This window comes from Pelophylax lessonae (genome assembly GCF_965119305.1).
Source record: "Pelophylax lessonae genome assembly, chromosome: 5".
In the NCBI taxonomy this organism is placed as follows: Eukaryota; Metazoa; Chordata; class Amphibia; order Anura; family Ranidae; genus Pelophylax; species Pelophylax lessonae.
In genome coordinates, this window is record NC_138772.1 from 544,215,486 (window position 1) to 544,236,147 (window position 20,662).

Here is a 20,662-nt window from a genome sequence, read left to right on the forward strand (position 1 = left end):
AGGTCAGTCTCCCAGGACTGCTGACTGCATCCCGGTGTGGTTCATGCGGTGCCTTCCTCATGCACTTTTGTCCATATCAGCACCCTTCCTATGCTTGTTGGCTAGCAGCAGAAAAACCGCTGGGGAGCCTCACAGGCTTACTTCTATCCCTCCACCCTAAAGGCACCCCAGGAGCGCCAGATTTGTGATTATTGCTTTGACTTCTGGACTGGATTTTTTCCTATGGCCGCCCTGGGTGCGAACCTCTTCACTGAGCCATTAGTTGGCTAACAGCAGAACAACTGCTGGGGAGCCTCACAGGCTTACTTCTATCCCTCCACCCTACAGACATCCCAGGAGCGCCTGGTTTGTGATTATTGCTTTGGGACTGGACTTGTTGCTAGTCTCTAAAGTGAGAATATCTCCCAGTAATTTGTCAAAATGCAATCCCCTCTGCTACTTTATACGAGAACATATTTGAAAAATGCCTCTTATGAAGGCCTTATGGGCACACCACAGTGTAAACAGATTCAGTTGAAGGAGGTGTTTGGTAATGTCAGCTACATATTGGGGTGAGTTGAACACCTTAGAGTTAACTCTCCAGATATAGGTAGGATTAGGTGCATGCTCCTCCACTATTGATATGGAGATAGGGGCGTGGTCTAACCACGAGATATTGGGAATAGTGGAGGAGGATACAGCCTAGAGCAAAATCTTCTCTACCCAAATCATATCAATTCTTGAATAAGAGTTATATCAAGACGAATGGAAGATATAATCACGTTCTTCTGCGGGTAGACACCTTCATGTGTCATAGACCTCTTCTTTGTGAAACAGTGGTTGAAGTGCCGAAGGTAGCCATTTGAGTGTAGAGGATAGGTCCAGATGAGGGTCTGCTGTAAGATTAAAGATTAAAGTCGTGTAGCGTAAAAGATACTGACTTTTTGACCGCAATGAGGACTTCTTCCTGTTTTTGCTGTGCGGACGCAGTATAGATGTGTGGGAAGCTTTTATGACTTAGGGAAAGGAAGTGCGAATGCCTGGAAGTGCGTTTCTTGGACTCAAATTAAATCACCTCCTAGTTTTAGGGACTTTTTCCATTGGGGTGCTCTTTTTGCGGAGTGGTTCAGCCCCTGCATATTGAAGGAAGTCACTTTGAGCACCATTGAGAATAAAATATTTGAGAAGCTTTTGCTACCTTAAGGCATTCATTGAGAGGACGATGTTTGCAGGATGTAGCATATTTCGGATCAATTGTTGAATGTTGCATAGCAGTATACCATCTGCGTGCTTAGTATATGATCACCAGAAAGGTCAGACCTGGAACCGACAAGATGGAAGAAATAAAGCAGGAACTAAAAAAAAAATACAAAAAGAGAAAAAAACAGTTAATAAAAAAGAAAGCGGTTCCAACTGGAATCTGATTGCAGTAGTACTGCACATTGCTCGTGGGGGTAATTTTGCAGGCAATGTACTCCATCTGACCAGGAAAGTCAGGTAGTATAATTATTTCGAGCTGGTATTAAGAGGCGATCAGATTGCATGGGATTTCTGCTTACGTTTGTGGGAGACAACTTGCCAATCATCTTGGGCATTCACTCTGTTAGGAGATGGTTGGGGTGTGGATTCTTGGTCCGGGAGGACATCCCATGATATGTGTAGTGTAAGGCCCTCAGTGAGCGATGTTATCACTGATGTGATGTCATTATGAGTAACGGCAGAGCTTCATTGGGTAGCCCCAGCAATAGGTAATATTGTGATTACGTAATGCGTTTGTAATTGGCAAAAGTGCCTTCCTTTCCTGTAGCGTGTACTGAGACCAATCTGCATACATTTGAAGGCGACAGTATTGCTCAGGTATTTGGAATCCTATGCGGAAGTTGGGCGTGAGCTGGTCTTTTACGTGATAGAAGTGTTCTCTCGTGATGACATCGCGAGGGCACAAGGGATCATCATATCAGGAAGATGAGAGGGTTTTGGCAGATGGTGAATCCTGTCAATCACTATCTCAGAAGCTGAAATAGACGGTAGAACAGTGCGGATCAGGTCACAAGCAAAATGGGTTTAAGTGGGCATTTTGGACAGACTCAGGGATGCCTCCGAGTTTAACATTGTTCCATCTTGAGCGGTCTTCTATGTCTGCCACTTTAGCTTTAAGCTTTTCTAATACCCTGATTATGTGCATCAATGAGGGTATTGTGGGAAGATGCGAATTCGCTAATTTTATGCTCAATATGGTCCACCCTGCCTCCTAATTCTTGAACTTCAGCACTGAAGTTTTGCACACACTCCATTACGTCTGTGTGCAGAGAGGCCCGCAGGGATACCAACATATCCTTCAGGGTGGTATCAGATATGGGCTGATTAGTGGTGGGGAAGGAATTTATGGTATCAGCCATTTCTCTAGTTGCATTGCAAGAGTTACTGCCACTGCTTACCTCAAAGAGAGAGAATTCCCTGCTACCAGCCGAGGTTTGCTTTTGGCTGGGCTCTGTGACAGAGGAGTTGATGCTGTTGGAGATCATGGCTGTGTTGCTTTTGAGGCTCTGGTCTGCACAGAGCTCTGTGCGGTGTGAGAGGAGCTGCTGGAGGAGGCCAGGGAGCCACCGCTGGCGCCATCTTGGACACGCGGCTGTTCTGAAGGGAGAAAGAAATGCTGTAGCTTTTGTGCTGGGAAGTGTCCTTCTTTTTACGGGTCATCTCCAGTATGTAGGGACGCTTCGTAAGCAGCTGGAGGTGTGTAAGCACGGCAGATCGCCTCTTAGCTGTGAGTTTCCCCATCAGTCTGGAGGAGCTGCTCGGTCAAGCTTCCATCCAGAGGCGTGGTAGCCACGCCCCCTGACCTCAACCTTATTGATCACCTTTGGGAAGAATCCGTAAGAGCAGTAAGGATGTGAAATTCTCTTCCACAAGCAGTCGTATCAGCAGGGAGCATCCATAGTTTCAAAAAACTATTAGATGGGCACCTTAAAGACCACAACATACAGGGGTATACAATGTACGGTTAACAGCAAACACACACACACATCATAGGTTGAACTGGATGGACTGATGTCTTTTTCAACCTCACTAACTATGTAATTGGAGTGAGCCAGTTTTTCTCATCCAGCTTCTCCATAAAGACATAGTGTAACCAGCTTTGTGTGGAGGAACTGGAGTGTCCTGCACAGAGCCCCTGACTTCAGCCCTACTGAACACATTTGCGTTGAATTGGAATGACGAGCCATATCTTCTCATCCAACATCAGTACCTAACCTCCCAAATGCTATCTTGGCTAAATGGGCACATATCCTCACAGACACGCATTAAAATCTTCTCAAAAGCCTTCCCAGAAGAGTGAAGGCTGTTAGAGCCACAAATAAGATGGACAACTCCGTAGTTGTGTTAGAATGGGATGTCAAAGAAGCTCACATAGATGTGATGGTCAGGCATTCACAAATACATAGGGGTCTACTTGTAAAACATTTGTAGGACGAATATCAAACACTTTTGTGCATACTGCACCAATTCTGACTTTAATTCCTGTAATAGATAAATCCCTAGATCGCTCCATCTAGTGGCCAAAATGTGTTGTGTTTTCTGAATGAGGTTTTTCAGAAAACTGTACTGTGTTTTGGCCACTAGATGGAGTTGACAATCATAGGGATTATAGAAAATACGACCCAAATTTGTGAAGCATGCATGAAAGTGTGTGACATTCATCCAACCAATGTTTTAGAAATAGACCCCATAGTGTATTTTAAATATATCTTCGTGTATGTCATTGGAGAACCACACTAGAAAAACACAATTTTAAGACACGGCCACTTTAAAGTTCAATTGAAGTCCCACTCTTTTTTATCTCTTCATATTCCTAAACCCTTTACCCCTTAAATGCCCTTTCTCCCAGTGAAAAGGCTGATTTAGGCCCTTACCTTTCAGTGCTCTGTACTTGCAGAGCTAAGTAATAGCCACACCCCTCATCACAAGTGTCCTCATACAGACTGAATTGCTGAGCACATTGCGGGTTACTGAGTACTGGGACCTACTCTGGCTCCTATTGCTGCACCATCATATGCAGACAACAGGAAAGTGGAATTAAAGTATGAAAACAGAGGCCATTAGCAGGGCTTTTTTTCTCAGAGAATAGGTGCAGGTACTCCCCCTTTCTGAGTCACCCTAGTCTCCACCACCACACACCTCCGAGCACCTTCCCTTGGTTCCACCCTTTACCTAGAGATTACAGAAAAGTATAATTTTTTCTTGCAAAGTAGTTTTGTATTGAATTTGCTAATGAAAGGCAGTAAAACAGGTCCCCTGCAGCCAACATCAATAGAACCCTCACAGCAAAAATAGAACCCCAGCAACAATAAATCTCCCCACCAACAATGGATCACCCACAAAAAATACCCCCCGCAAAAAAAGATCTCCCAGTATCCAGCAGCAATAGACTCTCCAGCAGCCAGCACCAATAGACCCCTTCCTCAATGGTAGATCTCTCCCATCAACAATTGACCCCCCAGCAACAATAGAGTTCCCAGCAGCCAACATCAAAAGATCCCCCAGCACACTTGGCATATACATTCATTGCTGGGAGGTGCCGAAACTGCGTTCCACTGTGTTCCCGCCCTGGCTATTAGTACAATGCCTGTCTCCCAGGCTATATATCTAGTTTTCTCACTGGGCTTCAAAGAGGACTTTTACTGAACCTGCAGATATGGAAGACAGTTCATGCCTATGAAGAACCAGTGAGTGGATTAGAAAGCCTTATCCAATCTTTATTGCTTTGCCTGATAAGCCAACACCAGGGAGTTTGCATGCACCTGCTGCTACCCGCTACTCAGGATAAATATAAAAAATAAGCAGGTAATTACTGAGGCTGGTTGATGATGGGGACCAGGGGACAATGGCCTCTCTGCTTGCAAAATCCAGAAGAGTTAAGTAAGAAAAGTTTGTATTTAACCACTTTACCACCTGCTTTACGTCCAGGCCACTTTTTGCAACTTGGCACTGTGCGACTTTAACTGACAATTGCGCGGTCATGCAACGCCATACCCAAACAAAATTTACGTCCTTTTTTCCCCACAAACAGAGCTTTCTTTTGGTGGTATTTGATTACCTCTGCGCTTTTCATTTTTTGCAATAATAATAAAAAATAGCGACAATTTAGCGAAAAAATTGACATTTTCTACTTTGACAGTTAAAAAAATGTATTTAGCTACATGTCATTGACAAAAAAATTCTCAATGAGCGTATTTTTAACCGCTTTAAGACCGGAAGATTCTACCCCATTCCTGACCAGGCTATATTTTGCGATTCGGCACTGCGTTACTTGCGCGGTCATGCGACGCTGTACCCAAATTAAATTTATGTCCTTTTTTCCCCCCACAAACAGAGATTTCTTTTGGTGGTATTTGATCACCTGTGCGATTTTTACTTTTTGCGCTATAAACAAAAAAAGAGCGACAATTTTGAAAAAATAACAATATTTTTCAAATTTTTTATATGAAATTCCACCAAAAAAATGTAAAAATCAAAATTTTTTAACATTTTAGGCCAATTTGTTTTCTGCTACATATGTTTGGTAAAAAAATCACAATAAGCGTATTTTGATTGGTTTGTGCAAAAGTTATCGCAGCTACTAACTACGGGAAAGATTTATGTCATTTTTATTGTTTGTTTTTTTTACTAGTAATGGCGGCGATCTGCGATTTTTTTTTTTTTTGCGGGACTGCGACATTGCGGCGGACAGATCAAACCCCTAACTGACATTTTTGACACTTTTGGGGGTACCAGTGACATCAGAGGCGTAACTAGAACCTTCAGGGCCCTGATGCAAGAAACCATGAAGGGCCCCCCAGACCCCTGGCCGGGGCCCTTACCTTCAAGCCCAGGGCTCTTCCCACTAATCCTGGGGCTCTTTACACTCGTTGCATGGCCTTTTATTACGGTCCCACAGCAGGATTCTTTCACAAGTTCTGCAGTGGGCCCCCTTCCTGCAATCTTGTGGGCCCCCTTCCTGCAATCTTGGGGCCTCCCCACAGTGGTGCAATGCCAGGGTCCGGTCGCAAGTGTGACCTTTGCGATCCTGGAAGTTCACCCACTGGTTTGCTACCGGGCCCCCTGGAGCATGGGGCCCGGTAGCGATTGCAACCCCTGCAACCCCTGTAGTTACGCCCCTGAGTGACATTACTACAGTAATCAGTGCTCTAAATATGCACTGTCACTGTAATAATGACACTGGCAAGGAAGGGGTTAACTTTATTTGTGATCAAGGGGTTAAATGTATGCCTCATGCTTACTGACGTGTGTGGGGGGAGGGGATTGTGTGACACAGGCACAGATCGCAGGTTCAGCTATGCTGAATCCTGTAATCTGTCACTGTTTGTCACATAGGAGATCCGCCCGCTTTGTTTACATAAGCGGGCGGATTTCCTCACTCGATCCCCGATGATCGGGGAGGAGCGGCGGTGATCACCGCCTCTCCTCCCCTGGCCCGACTCCCGCTGTGTCTGAATACAGCGGGAGCGAGCCTCCGACGGCACGTGCGCGCCGCCGAGAAGGGGAGGAGTACAGCGACGTAGGTCTACGTCGCTGGACGTTAACGAGCCACTTTGCCGCAGTACCAGCTCAGTGAGCGGTCGGCCAGTGGTTAAATTCAGAAAATTTTAACATTTGGAACCCGAGTCCCCTCTAGCCATATGACCTGTGCCACAGCATTAGCTTTGTAATCTCTGACAAAGGGAAGAGTCACTATATTGATAGAGCTATTGAATAGTAAGGTCCACCATAACATACCCCTAAACCTCTCCTCCAAAGACCATGCAGACCACAGCAGTCAGCGGTTCCACTAAACAGAGCTCTTCCCCTATGATAGACACTGAGGGACCACTACAGGCTGGAAGTAAGACCTAAGTGGACTAAAGAATACACCTCCTGTGCATGAGTGTGGTGGTCTAGCACATAATGTTCCTACACATCCAATTTTTGGTTGTAGAAGAAAGAGCACCACGCTTTGCAGCCCTCTCAGGACTGGGGAAAGTTCCAACAAAATACTGAAAAAGACAAAAGAGAGAGGGCGCATACACCTAGTGCATATCACCATAACCCTTCATTTGTAAAGAAAGGCAAATATCTACTTACAAACATATAAAAAAGACAAAGCTCATCAAGGTAGTAAAGTTGTTCAGACCACTCTGTATGCTCCTAAAGCTTGGGAGGACATCTCCTGGATCCAACTGGCTTATGCGTTTCAAGGGTATTACTCATAGCTTGAGTCAAGAGACAAAGATCACAGAATGCCCATGGCCTCAGTCAAGGGACAAGGACCACAGATTGCCCACAGCCTGAGCCAAGGGACAAGGATCATAGATTGCCCATAGCCTAAGTCAAGGGAAAAGGACCATAGATGACTTGTAGCCTGAGTCAAGAGAAAAGGACCATAGATGGCCCGTAGCTTGAGTCAAGGGGCAAGGACCACAGATTGCCGATAGCCTGAGTCAAGGGACAAGGATCATAGATTGCCCATAGCCTGAGTCAAGGGAAAAGGACCACAGATATCCCGTAAGCTGAGTCAAGGGGCAAGGACCACAGATTGCCCATAGTCCAAGTCAAGGGACAAGGATAATAGATTGCCCATAGCCTGAGTCAAAGGAAAAGGACCACAGATGACCGGAAGCCTGAGTCAAGGGACAAGGACCACAGATTTCCCATAGCCTGAGTCAAGGGATGAGGATCACAGATTGCTCATGACAAGGACCACAGATTGCCCATAGCCAGAGTCAAGGGGCAAGGATCACAGATTGCTCATGGCTTGAGTCAGAGGACAAGGATCACAGATTGCCCAAAGCCTGAATCAAGCGACAAGGATCACAGATTGCTCATAGCCTGAATCAAGCGACAAGGATCACAGATTGCTCATAGCCTGAATCAAGCGACAGGGATCACAGATTGCTCATAGCCTGAATCAAGCGACAGGGATCACAGATTGCTCATAGCCTGAATCAAGCGACAGGGATCACAGATTGCTCATAGCCTGAATCAAGCGACAAGGATCACAGATTGCTCATAGCCTGAATCAAGCGACAAGGATCGCAGATTGCTCATAGCCTGAATCAAGCGACAGGGATCACAGATTGCTCATAGCCTGAATCAAGGGTCAGGCCCAGGGATCACAGATTGCTCATTGTGCAAGTCAGAGGATGAGTATCAGGGATTGCTCATGGCCCGAGTCAGGGGACAAACATTACAGGTTGCTCATTGCCTGAGTTAGAAGGCCAGGAGTACAGATTGTTTCCTGCATGAGTAAAGGGATGAGGATCACAGATTGTGCATTGCCTGAGTCTGAAGATGAGCCTTACAGATTGCCGATTGACTGAGTCAGGGGAACAAGGATCACACATTTCTCTGCCTACTGCTCCCTATCGGAAATCTGTCTCTGATCTATGATCTTAGAGGAATTTATAGCAGCATTCGACAAATTCCCTTTTGTGATCTATTATGGGCAAGGCTACTAAGTGAATGAACAATCAAACGGACCCCACCCCTTTCATGACATTGGCTCCTCCTCTTCATAGCAGTGGGCATGCCCCCGCCCATCTTACAGTTTCCTCTGAAGTTTCAATCGGAGAGAGACTGCCTGAAAGGAGACAACTGCTGCTGTGTCCTTAGATGACCCCAAGTCCTCTGTGTCATGTAGTCATTGTCTATATGTAAAATGAAATATATAATATCCCTGTGAAGATTCCACCTACAAATGTTGGGCAGGTTCCACAATGTTTCTGGTCTTAGCACTCGTGCAGAACTGCTCTAGAGCAGCATTCCCCTGTAGTCATCACCTTTTGAAAGGGTAGCCTCACATAAAAGTGATATTTCAGTTATAGGTGGAATCTGATTGGCTGCCATTGTTTAGAAGCTCCAATAATGAGCTTTATATTCTCTATAATAATGGTGTAGGCACCTGTGTGTCATTGAGTCAGTGCATTCCAATGATCGCCTCCCTCAATCGATGCTGTATCTGTAGCACCGTTGCCTCCCAGTACATAGAACATTAAGGGCTCATTCACATGGGTGACCAGATGGTGGTAAAAGCTTGATCACCCACCTAACCACAACAATGCAATCACTCAGGGCTATACACATGCCGCTGCTGTGGCAAAAATAAATAGAAAATGGCACGCCACATTCAAAGGGTGGTACTGCAGTCGAGCGGTGAACCCATCCCTTTCAGGTGAATGGGGCCTTGAAACCACGTGGAATGCATTTTGAGGGTAAAAACTGGTGGTAAGAAGGTGACATATCGCCTCCCTACTGCCTGTCAAACGCCCCTCTAAAAATCAATCCACTGCGAATCGCTTTTCAGAGATGCAAATTTTATAGCTGAACGTGGGCAAAGAGCCAGCCAATCACAGCTCAGGAATTTAATTTTGTGGACATTTTAATGGCAGGCAGGCAGTTGGTGGTTTCACAGCTCTGCAGATACAGAGTGTCTCATCCTGTGATGTTCGTCTGCCCTGGTGCCAACGTTTCCATGACTGTGCTATGTACTAGAAGGAACTAAGAGAGAGTGGAGATTCATGCCAGACCGTATTCTGAGAGGTGACGCGATGTGGCGTTATGGGCCGACAAACTATCGGTGGTGCAGGGTGAAAAATTCCAATGGGAAAATGTGAAGATTTGGGAAATGGTTACAAAGTAGCAAATTGTGACAAACGATCTATTATGTTTATAGGGAGTCCTGTGTCACCTACTGCTAGGTGCAATAATGAGCTTATTGTATGTGCCCAACATGTATGCAATCACATCAATTATACTGAGTTCAAATGCATGTCAGAAGGAGGTCAAATGCAGGTCAAATGCTGGTCAGAAGGTCTACTGCGGGTTAGCCAGAGATCAACTGCATGTCAAATACAGGTCAGGAAGGGGTCAACTTTAGGTCAGAAGAAGATTAGCTGCAGTCAAATGCAGGTCAGAAGGAGGTCAACAGCAGGTCAAATGCAGGTCAGAAGCAGGTCAACAGCGGATCAAATGAAGATCAGAAGGTCAACTGCATGTCACATACAGGTCAGGAGGGGGTCAACTTTAGGTCAGAAGAAGATTAGCTGCAGTCAAATGCAGGTCAGAAGGAGGTCAACAGCAGGTCAAATGCAGGTCAGAAGGTCTACTGCGGGTTAGCCAGAGATCAACTGCATGTCAAATACAGGTCAGGAAGGGGTCAACGTTAGGTCAGAAGAAGATTAGCTGCAGTCAAATGCAGGTCAGAAGGAGGTCAACTGCAGTTCAAATGCAGGTCAGAAGGAGGTCAACAGCAGGTCAAATGCAGGTCAGAAGGTCAACTGCATGTCACATACAGGTCAGGAGGGGGTCAACTTTAGGTCAGAAGGCGATTAACTGCAGTCAAATGCAGGACAGAAGGAGGTCAACTGCAGGTTAAACGCAGATAAGAAGGAGGCCAGATGCAGGTCAGAAGGAGGTCAAATGCAGATCAGTGGAAGGTCAACTGCACCTCAAATGCCGACCAGAGGGAGGTCAACTGCAGTTCAAATACAGGTCAGAAGGAGATCAACTGCAAGTCAGCAAGAGAATAAACTGCAGGTCAAACACAGGTCAATAGGAGGTCAACTTCAGGCCAGAAGGAGATTACCTGTGGTCAAATGCAGGTCATCAAGTCAACTGCAGGTTAAACTCAGATCAGAAAAAGGTCAAAATGCATGTCAAAAGGAGGCCAACTCCAAGTCAAATGCAGGCCAGGAGATCAACTGCAGGTCAATAGAAGGTCAACTGCAGGTCAAATACAAGTCAGTAGGAGGTCAAATGCAGGTGAGAAGCAGGTCAAATGCAGCTGTCAATAAGTTCTAAATGATCTCAGAAGCATGTCAAGTTGATATCAAAAGTTCAAACTATATCACTATACAACCAGTCAGACATGGGTCGTTGGTATCACCAGTTACACCACCCAGTACAAACTCAGGGTTATGGTTTTTACCAGCACTGAATGTGCACCGTACGGCTACATAGAATGCCAACAGTGCTGATCTACCAATCCGGCTGCAGCTTGGTGGGCTGCCAAGAAAAGAGACGTTTTTAAGGAAATTACGATTTTGGAAGGTAACTTTGGAAAGCAAACTGCATGGATGGACGCTTTGTATCACATTGGGGTTCATGGTTACTACAAGTCATCCTTGTTTGCCCAATCCCACCGCCAGTCTCTGTAATGGTGATGTGGCTTTTAGAACGGGTACTGGACCACCACGCTATCCCAGAGCGGGAATATCCCACGCCAATCCCAGCAGATCACAGAGAAGGCTCAACCAGAAAGGGTCTGCAGGCCATGGATATCGTTCACCAAAACAGTCAGATTGGATGAACGTCTCTTATGTCCACAGACACCTCCATAGATCTGCAGAATGAACAGCTCACCCTCCGTCTGTCACCTCTTACATCCAATCAGTTCTCTCCAACAATAGAAAGGACTAATTTATAAGAAAGGCGAATGTGATCATTCTCTGTTGTTACTGCATGCTATCTAATGGGATCCATCCTCAGTAGGCAATGGTGTGATTTCCAGGAGGTATCTCCGGCACATTCACCACTATCCCGCCGCTTCCACGCTGCTCATTCCTCGGTTTATAAATACTGGGAATGTTTTCAGTGAATGTGTGACGGATCTGATAAAATGTCCCTGGATTCACCCAAGTGCTATAAACTGGCGGCTTTGTCCCTGGAATTCCTTTATACTCCTCCAGCCTATTCTCTCCATTCTCTTTGTGTTAGGACCGAGCTTTATAAAGGACATTCCTTCTACATGACACTTGTGACCGGTCATCAGGACTGGGGGGGGGGGGCGCCTAAAGCTGGCCATACATTATACCAATTTCTTGTTCAATTTCCTTTAGCTTTACCTTTAACTATGTAGTATAAGGGCCGGCCTGACTGCATGCAAATTGATAGTGTTTAGATCTGACCTCATATTAGTTTTTATGGTTTTGGTAAATCTAAAGTAAAATTGGACAAGAAAATTGTATAATGTATGGCCAGCCTAAGTCTACAGGAGACCGTACAGGTGATGAGGAACCATGGCTGATCCACCAACAACTGAATGTGATTTGCAGATCTGAGGGATTCGCAGCCTCGCTACCTCTCAGTCTCACTCACAGTTCTCCTTCTGGCCTCCCTTAAAGCCTCACACAGCCTCCCTCACCACCTCATTAACCCTACTTCACTGCCTCACACGCAGCCTCACTTACAGACAGCCTCCCTGCCTCATAAAGCCTCACTCACAGACTCCCTGCCTCATTATACAGCCTTCGTCTAGGCCTCACTCTGCTTCACTGACAGCTTTTCTCACTGGCTCCTATACAGCCTTCATCTAGGCCTCACTCTGCTAACACTGACAGCCTCCCTCACTGCCTCCTATATAGCCTCCGTCTAGTCCTCACTCTGCTTCACTGACAGCTTTTCTCACTGGCTCCTATACAGCCTTCATCTAGGCCTTACTCTGCTAACACTGGCAGCCTCCCTCAGTGGCTCCTATACAGCCTCCGTCTAGGCCTCACTCAGCTTCACTGACAGCTTCCCTCCCTGGCTCCTATACAGGCTTTGTCTAAGCCTCACTCTACTTCACTGACAGCCTCCCTCACTGGCTCCTATACAGCCTTCGTCTAGTCCTTACTCAGCTTCACTGACAGCCTCCTTTACTGGCTCCTATACAGCCTTTGTCTAGGCCTCACTCTGCTTCACTGACAGCCTCCCTCACTGCCTCCTATACAGCCTTCATCTAGGCCTCACCCTGCTTCAATGACAGCCTCCCTCATTGTCTCCTATACCGCCTTCGTCTAGTCCTAACTCGGCTTCACTGACAGCCTCCCTCACAGCCTCAATCAAGGTCCCCCTCACTGTGACCTATACAGATTGCTTCTAGGCCTCACTCAGCTATACTGACAGCCTCCCTCAGTGGCTCCTATACAGCCTTCGTCTAGGCCTCAGTCTGCTTCACTAACAGCCTCCTTCACTGCCTCCTATACAGTCTCTGTCTAGGCCTCACTCTGCTTCACTGACAGCTTTTCTCACTGGCTCCTATACAGCCTTCATCTAGGCCTCACTCAGCTTCACTGACAGCCTCCCCCACTGGCTCCTACACAGCTTTTGTCTAGGCCTCACTCAGCTATACTGACAGCCTCCCTCACTGGCTCCTATACAGCCTTCGTCTAGGCCTCGCTCTGCTTCACTGACAGATTTTCTCACTGGCTCCTATACAGCCTTCAACTAGGCCTCACTCAGCTTCACTGACAGCCTCCCCCACTGGCTCCTATACAGCCTTCGTCTAGGCCTCACTCTGCTTCACTCACAGCCTCCCCCACTGGCTCCTATACAGCCTTCGTCTAGGCCTCACTCAGCTTCACTGACAGCCTCCCACACTGGCTCCCATACAGCCTTTGTCTAGGCCTCACTCAGCTTCACTGACAGCCTCCCTCACTGGCTCCTATACAGCCTCCGTCTTGGCTTCACTCAGCTTCACTAACAGCCTCCCTCACTGGCTCCTATACAGCCTTCGTCTAGGCCTTACTCAGCTATACTGACAGCCTCCCTCACTGGCTCCTACACAGCTTTTGTCTAGGCCTCACTCAGCTATACTGACAGCCTCCCTCACTGGCTCCTATACAGCCTTCTTCTAGGCCTCACTCTGCATCACTGACAGCCTCCCTCACAGCCTCAATCAAGGTCCCCCTCACTGTGACCTATACAGATTCCTTCTAGGCCTCACTCTGCTTCACTGACAGCCTCCCTCACTGCCTCCTATACAGCCTCCGTCTATGCCTCACTCAGCTTCACTGACAGCCTCCTTTCCTGGCTCCTATACAGGTTCCCTCTGTTTCCCTGACAGCCTCCCTCAGACATGATACCAGAAAGACATTGACCATGAACCATCAACCAGCAATATGAGCAAATGAATGGATCTGTCAGCTGCCCATACACCTTACAATCCAATCACAAGACTTTTCATTGCAACTGATCTTTTTCTGTTTGGTCGCACTGTGCATGGTGATATGTTCAATTAGCCACGATAACGCTCACCACACACAGTACAATCTGATTGTAAAATCTCCTTTAGATCTACCAACAACTATATAGTGTAAAGCTGGCTATACAGTATGCAATCTGATTGTACCGTCTCCTTTAGGTTTACCAAAATGATGTAATAGGAGGACCAACCCAAACAATCCGTCCATTTTGTATCCAATCCCGCACACCTTCGCATGGCTGAGTCAATGTAGATAGGAGGTTGTACAACCTGATTGTATAGTGTCCGGTCAGCTTAATAGGATACACACTTAATTGCATAGTTTAGTTAAGTTGCATGTACATGGTGATATGTTCAATTAGCCAGAATAACGCTCACCACAAACATTACAATCTGATTGTACAATCTTCTATAGATCTACCAACAATGCAGTACAAGAGCCTGCTTGATTGGATACGATTTGATTGGATAGGTTTGATAGGTTACTACAATTACATCGTTTATGTAAATCAAAAGTTGATTGCACAGAGATTTTTTAGTCTGATTGTAATGTGTATTGGGACTCTAAAGGGGATTGTACAGAGATTTTATAGTCCGATTGTAACGTGTATGGCAAGCTCAGCAATTCTCAATGACAGATATTGATGAATTGAGGAAGGGAATCTATTGATCAAGCTGAACCTATAATAAATCACCATCGTTCTGCATCCACCGATTTCAGTCTGGGGTATTGTTTGACAAATTGTTCGTGGGGAGGAGCGAACAATCATCACCAAAAACGATGAGATTGGAAAACATTGTACCCCACCACCCAGAGCACAGCGCAGCTCCCACCATGGTGCAATCACACGGTACTTATTCTATTATTACCCCCCCCCCCCCCCCAAGACCCACCACGAAGCATCTCCAGCCAATCGCCTTCCCCGCTGCCTCCAGACAAGACTTTCAAAAACTTGTTTACGTCTCCCTTGTCGTCTCACCGACCATTCATCACTTACTACATGCAGGCTCCTCCGCAGCGCCGCGCCAAGGGACCCCAGCAGACAAAAAATAAACGGCTCGGAAATCCGGCTACTCCTCACCCCAACGGCGTATGGCGCCAGATGGCGACCAATAGAAGCAGCGGAAGAATTTTCGGAGAAAGCCGTGGAGTGACATATTGCCGCAGCGTGTGAATGAACGGAGGGGGGTGTGTCACGAAGGGGGGGGGGTCACTCATTTGCATAACCATGCAGCAGCCACATGCATACTGCATGCCCGTTATGGTGCCAGCCTGGGCGCAGACATGTTGGTAGATGGGCACGCTTTACACAATCAGCTTTGGAAAATATATGTTTTGCGTAAAACAAAAAAAAAACAAAAAAGAAAAGAAAAGCCTTTGTTGAAAAATGTCACAGCGCAGGCTCATCGTCATGCGTTTATCTCTGCAAAATGTCAATTGAATGGCATTTTTTTTCCTGGTAACAGTTTTGCAACATTTGTATCTATTTTGTGACATTTTTAAACATTTTTATAACATTTGTACCATTTTGTAACATTTGTATCAATTTTTGTATCTATTTTGTAACATTTGTACACATTTTTGTATCATTTGTACCATTTTGCAACATTTGTATCCATTTTCTATCTATTTTGCACCATTTGTATCCATTTTTGTAACATTTCTGTATCTATTTTGAAACATTTGTACCATTTTGCATCATTTTTACCCATTTTGTATCAATTTTTGTCTCTATTTTGTAACATTTATATTAATTTCTGTATCTATTTTGTACCGTTTGTATCAATTTTTGTAACATTTTTGTATCTATTTTGCAACATTTGTACCATTTTGCAACATTTGTACCCATTTTGTATCAATTTTTGTCTCTGCTTTGTAACATTTTTATTAATATTTGCATCTATTTTGTAACATTTGTATCAATTTTTGTAACATTTTTGTATCTATTCTGTAACATTTGTACCGTTTTACAACATTTGTTTCCATGTTGTATCAATTTTTGTCTCTATTTTGTAACATTTGGATTAATTTTGTATCTATTTTGTAACATTTGTATCAATTTTTGTAACATTTTTAACCTATTTTGTAACATTTGCACCGTTTTGCAACATTTGTATCCATTTTGTATCAATTTTTGTCTCTATTTTGAAACATTTTTATTAATTTTGTATCTATTGTGCAACATTTGTATAAATTTTTGTAACAATTTTTATATCTATTATTATTAATATCTATCTATACTATTATTATATCTATCTATCTATTTTGTAACATTTGTACCATTTTTTAACATTTATATCCATTTTGTATCAGTTTTTGTATCTATTTTGTAACATTTGTATCAATTTTTTGTATCTATTTTCTAAGGTTTGTATCAAATTTTGTAACATTTTTGTATCTGTTTTGTAAAATATGTACCTTTTTTGCAACATTAGTATCTATTTTATATCCTTTGTACCAATTTTGTATCTATTTTGTAACATTTTGCAACATTTGTGATTTGTAAATATATTTTGGAACAACAATTTGAATAATATTTCAGGCAATAAAATAACATCACCAGTAAATCACGACAACACCGCATGCGGAATCAGAAATTACCTTCAGATCGGAGGGCTGTGCGTCCGGCGTGGCGGACTCCTTTATAAGAGGTGGCGGCGAGGCGGCCTTCAGTGTCTCGGGGGGTGTTTGGCCTCTCAATGCCGCACCTGCTGCTGCTGCGGGGTGGTCCAGCCGTTTCACCATCTTCTTAGCCCCCAGACACCACGCTGCATCCACCACTGACATCCAAACTTTGTCCAGGAGCTGCACGGCGGTGCCATGATCCCCGTGGGTGACTTCTGGAAGGACGGAGGCTGAGGGTCCAGGGGAAGGTTTCCCCCCCCACCCCGCTCACGCTGAAACTTTATGTGTGTGTGTGTGAGAAGCACGCGGGTTTGTATTGTTCTGCCGCCTCTTTATTCTGCTCTGCTGGAGTGAGGGGAGGAGGGGACAGTGCTGAATGCCGCTCGGAAGGCTCAGGGACATGAATGGACTGTCAGCTCCTTAGGCCAGGGGGCTGCACAATCACACTGCCAGGGGAGGACTAGACACAATGCCCGCAGAGGGGGGGCAGGTGCTCGGTGGGAACCGCTCAGCGACAGCGCATGTCTGGTGAGCGCAGAGCGTTCTTATTAACAATACCTGCCAGTTCATCCACGCTGTTCTAGCTGCCAGGATGGCGGAAATCATTTCTTATCCTCTTTGTACAGGAATGACACCAAATATTTATACATAAAAACCTCAAGAGAGTGTACATAGATACAAACACCTGCCGGGCAGAACAGGGACCCAGCGCTTTAATTCCAGGAATACATATAATATACCTGCTGAGCAGAATATGGACCAGCACTACAATTCCAGCAATAAATATACCTGACGGGCAGAACAGGGGCCAGCACTACAATTCCAGCAATAAATATACCTGCCAGGGAGAACAGGGACCCAGCACTTTAATTCTAGGAATACATATAATAAACCTGCTGGGCAGAACAGGGGCCAGCACTACAATTCCATCAATAAATATACCTGCCGGGCAGAACAGGGACCCGCACTACAATTCCAGCAATAAATATACCTGCCGGGCAGAACAGGGGCCAGCACTACAATTCCAGCAATAAATATACCTGCCGGGTAGAACAGGGACCCAGCACTTCAATTTGAGGAATACATATACATGCCAGGCAGAACAGGGACCCAGCAGTAAAATTTAAGAAATACATACACCTGCTGGGCAGAACAGGAACCCAACACCACAACTCCACAAATACATACACCCCCTATCTATTCCTTTCTTCTCCTCCTGTCTTCCCTTCTCCGCCCTTCCCTCCTCTTTCCTGCACTTGACTTACCATCCCTCCCCTTCCCTTTCCTCTCCTGCTTTCTCTGTCTTTCTGTCTTTTCATTCCATCTCCTACCCTGCTCCGCCTTCCCTCTTCTTGCCAGCTCTCTCCTGCCCTTTCTTTTCATTTCCCGCTGTCCCTGCCCTTCATTTTCATCTCCCGCTGTCCCTGCCCTTCATTTTCATCTCCCGCTGTCCCTGCCCTTCATTTTCATCTCCCGCTGTCCCTGCCCTTCCTTTTCATCTCCCGCTGTCCCTGCCCTTCCCTCCCTTTTCCTGCACTCCCCTTTCCACTCCTGCTGTCCCTGCCCTTCCCTCCCTTCTCTCCCCCCCATCTTTCCTTTTCTTCGTTCTTCCCTTCCCCTCCTTGCTCTTTCCTTCCCTTCCCTCTTCTCCCCTGCAATTTCTTCTTCTTTCCTGCCCTCTCCTTCCTGTTCCCCTCCTGATGTCTCTGCTCTTCTATTACCTCTCCTACTCCTCCCTGCCTTCCAGTTTCCTCTCCTTCCCGTCCCTCTTTGTTCTTTTCTCTCCTTCCCCTTCCCCTTCCATCACCTCTCCTTCCCTTCCTCCAATCCCTGCTCTTCCACTCCTTTCCCCCTCCTTCCCTTCCTTCCTTCCCTGCTCTTTCCTCTCCTTTCCTGCTCATTCCTTCCTTCCTTCCCTGCTTTTTCCTCTCCTTTCCTGCTCATTGCTTCCTCTCCTGCTCTTTTCTCTCCTTTCCTGCTCATTCCTTCCCTCTTCTTCTCTGCCTCTTCCTTCCCTTCCTTCTTTGCCATTGCCTCTCTTTCCCCTCTCTCTCTTATTTTCTCCCCTCCTTTCTCTTGCCTTTCCATTCCTTCTGCACCCTTCCCTTCATTTCCCTTCCCTTCTTGCATTTTGCCCTTTCCTGCCCTCAGCTTCCCTGCTCCGCCTTTAAAAAGTTGTAGCGAGTCAGCCTGGGGAAGGTCAGGAGGGGGTTCATTGTAGAGGGCAGGTACTTCCCTTACAGGCCTCTACCCAGGTGAACAGAGAGGGGGCGCTGTTTGCGTGCAGCCTGGATCTCCCTGTACTAGGGAGCCTTTTCTGGTTGGTGATCCGGCCTTCTGAGTTGTGAAGTTGAACATGCTTCTGTGTTGGAACCATGTATTGTGCTTTATAGAACCGTATGACTCCTATTCCCCTCTGATCCTGAAATATACAGCATCAAACACAAAACCCAACATGAACAATCTGTGAGAAGAAAGAAGAATTAGAGCAGATTGTTCTCCTCTGACTCCAGGGACTGTTCTGCCCTGACCTCGAGGACTGTTCCGCTCTTACTCCAGGGACTGCTCTGCCCTGACCCTGAGGACTGTTCTGCTCCGACTCCAGGGACTGCTCTGCCCTGACCCCGAGGACTGTTCTGCTCTGACTCCAAGGAGTGTATGGCTCTCACTGACTCTGGGGACTGTTCAACTTTGGTTCAGGGGGACTGTTCTGCTCTGACTTCAGGGACTGTTTTGCTCTGACTCCAGGGACCAATCTGTTCTAACTCCAGGAATTGTTTTCCTCTGACTCCAGCAGTTCTAATCTGACTTTAAGGACTGTTCTCTGGCTCCAAAGACTGTTCTTCTCTGACCCCCTAGGACTGTCCTGCTCTGACTCCGGGGACCCATCTGTTCTAACTCCAGAGAGTGTTCTCTTCTGACTCAAAGGACTGTTCTTCTCTAACTGGGGAATGTACTGCTCTGACTCTGAGGATCGGTCTCCTCTGACTCCGGGGACTGTTATCCTCTGACTGTGAGGATCCGTCTCCTCTAACACAGAGGATCCATCTCCTCTGACTCCGGGGACTGTTATCCACTGACTGTGAGGATCCATTTCCTCTAACACAGAGGATCCATCTCCTCTGACTCCGGGGGCTGTTCTTCTCTGACTCTGAGGATCGGCCTCCTCCGACTCTGGGGACTGCTCTTCTCTGACTCTGAGAATCAGTTTCCTCTGACACTGAGGACTGTTCTCATCTGACTCTGAGGACTGTCCTGCTCTGACCACGAGGACTGTTCTCTGAATTTGGGGACTGTTCTCTGACCCCAAGGACTGTTCTGCTCTGAATCCAAGGACTGTGCTCCTCTAACTCCAAGCAATGTTCTCCTCTGACTCCGAACACTGTTCTCCTCTGACTTCAAGGACTGTTCTCCTCTAACTCTGGGGACTGTTCTGCTCTGACTCTGAGGATCGGTCTTCTCTGACTCCAGGGACTGTTCTCCTCTGACTCTGAGGATCAGTCTCCTCTGACTTCAGAGACTGTTCTCCTGTTACTCTGGGGATTGGTCTCCCCTGACTCCGGGGACTGTTCTCCTCTGACTCTGAGGCTCAGTCTCCTTTGACCCTGAGGACTGTTCTGCTCTGACTCTGAGGATCAATCCTCTCTGACTCCAGGGACTGTTCTACGCTTATTCTGAGGATCGGCCTCTTTTGACTCTGGGGACTGTTCTCCTCTGACTCTGAGGATCGGTCACTTCTGACTCTGGGGACTGTTCTCTTCTGATTCTGAGGATCAGTCTCCTCTGACTCTGGGGACTGTTCTGCTCTGACTCTGCGGATTGGTCTCCTCTGACTCTGGGGACTGCTCTTCTCTGACTCTGAGGATTGGTCTCCTCTGACTCTGGGGACTGTTCTGCTCTGACTCTGAGGATTGGTCTCCTCTGACTCTGGGGACTGCTCTTCTCTGACTCTCAGGATCATTTTTTTTCTTACTCTGGGGACTGTTCTGACTCTGAGGATCGGTCTCCTCTGACTTTGAGGAATGTTCTTTTCTGACTCTGAGGACTGTTCTTCTCTG

General features: G+C 46.3%; 1 protein-coding gene across 1 annotated transcript in view; it reads right to left on the reverse strand.

The window, feature by feature from the left end:
- LOC309555398 (microtubule-actin cross-linking factor 1, isoforms 6/7-like) overlaps nucleotides 1–17,056 on the reverse strand; it is a 191,160-nt gene extending 174,104 nt beyond the window's left edge. The window contains exon 1 of the mRNA XM_082257413.1: nucleotides 16,581–17,056. The gene's annotated coding sequence lies outside the window, so the exon portion shown is untranslated. The remainder of the gene's footprint in view (nucleotides 1–16,580) is intronic.
- Between the last annotated feature and the right edge of the window lie 3,606 nt (nucleotides 17,057–20,662).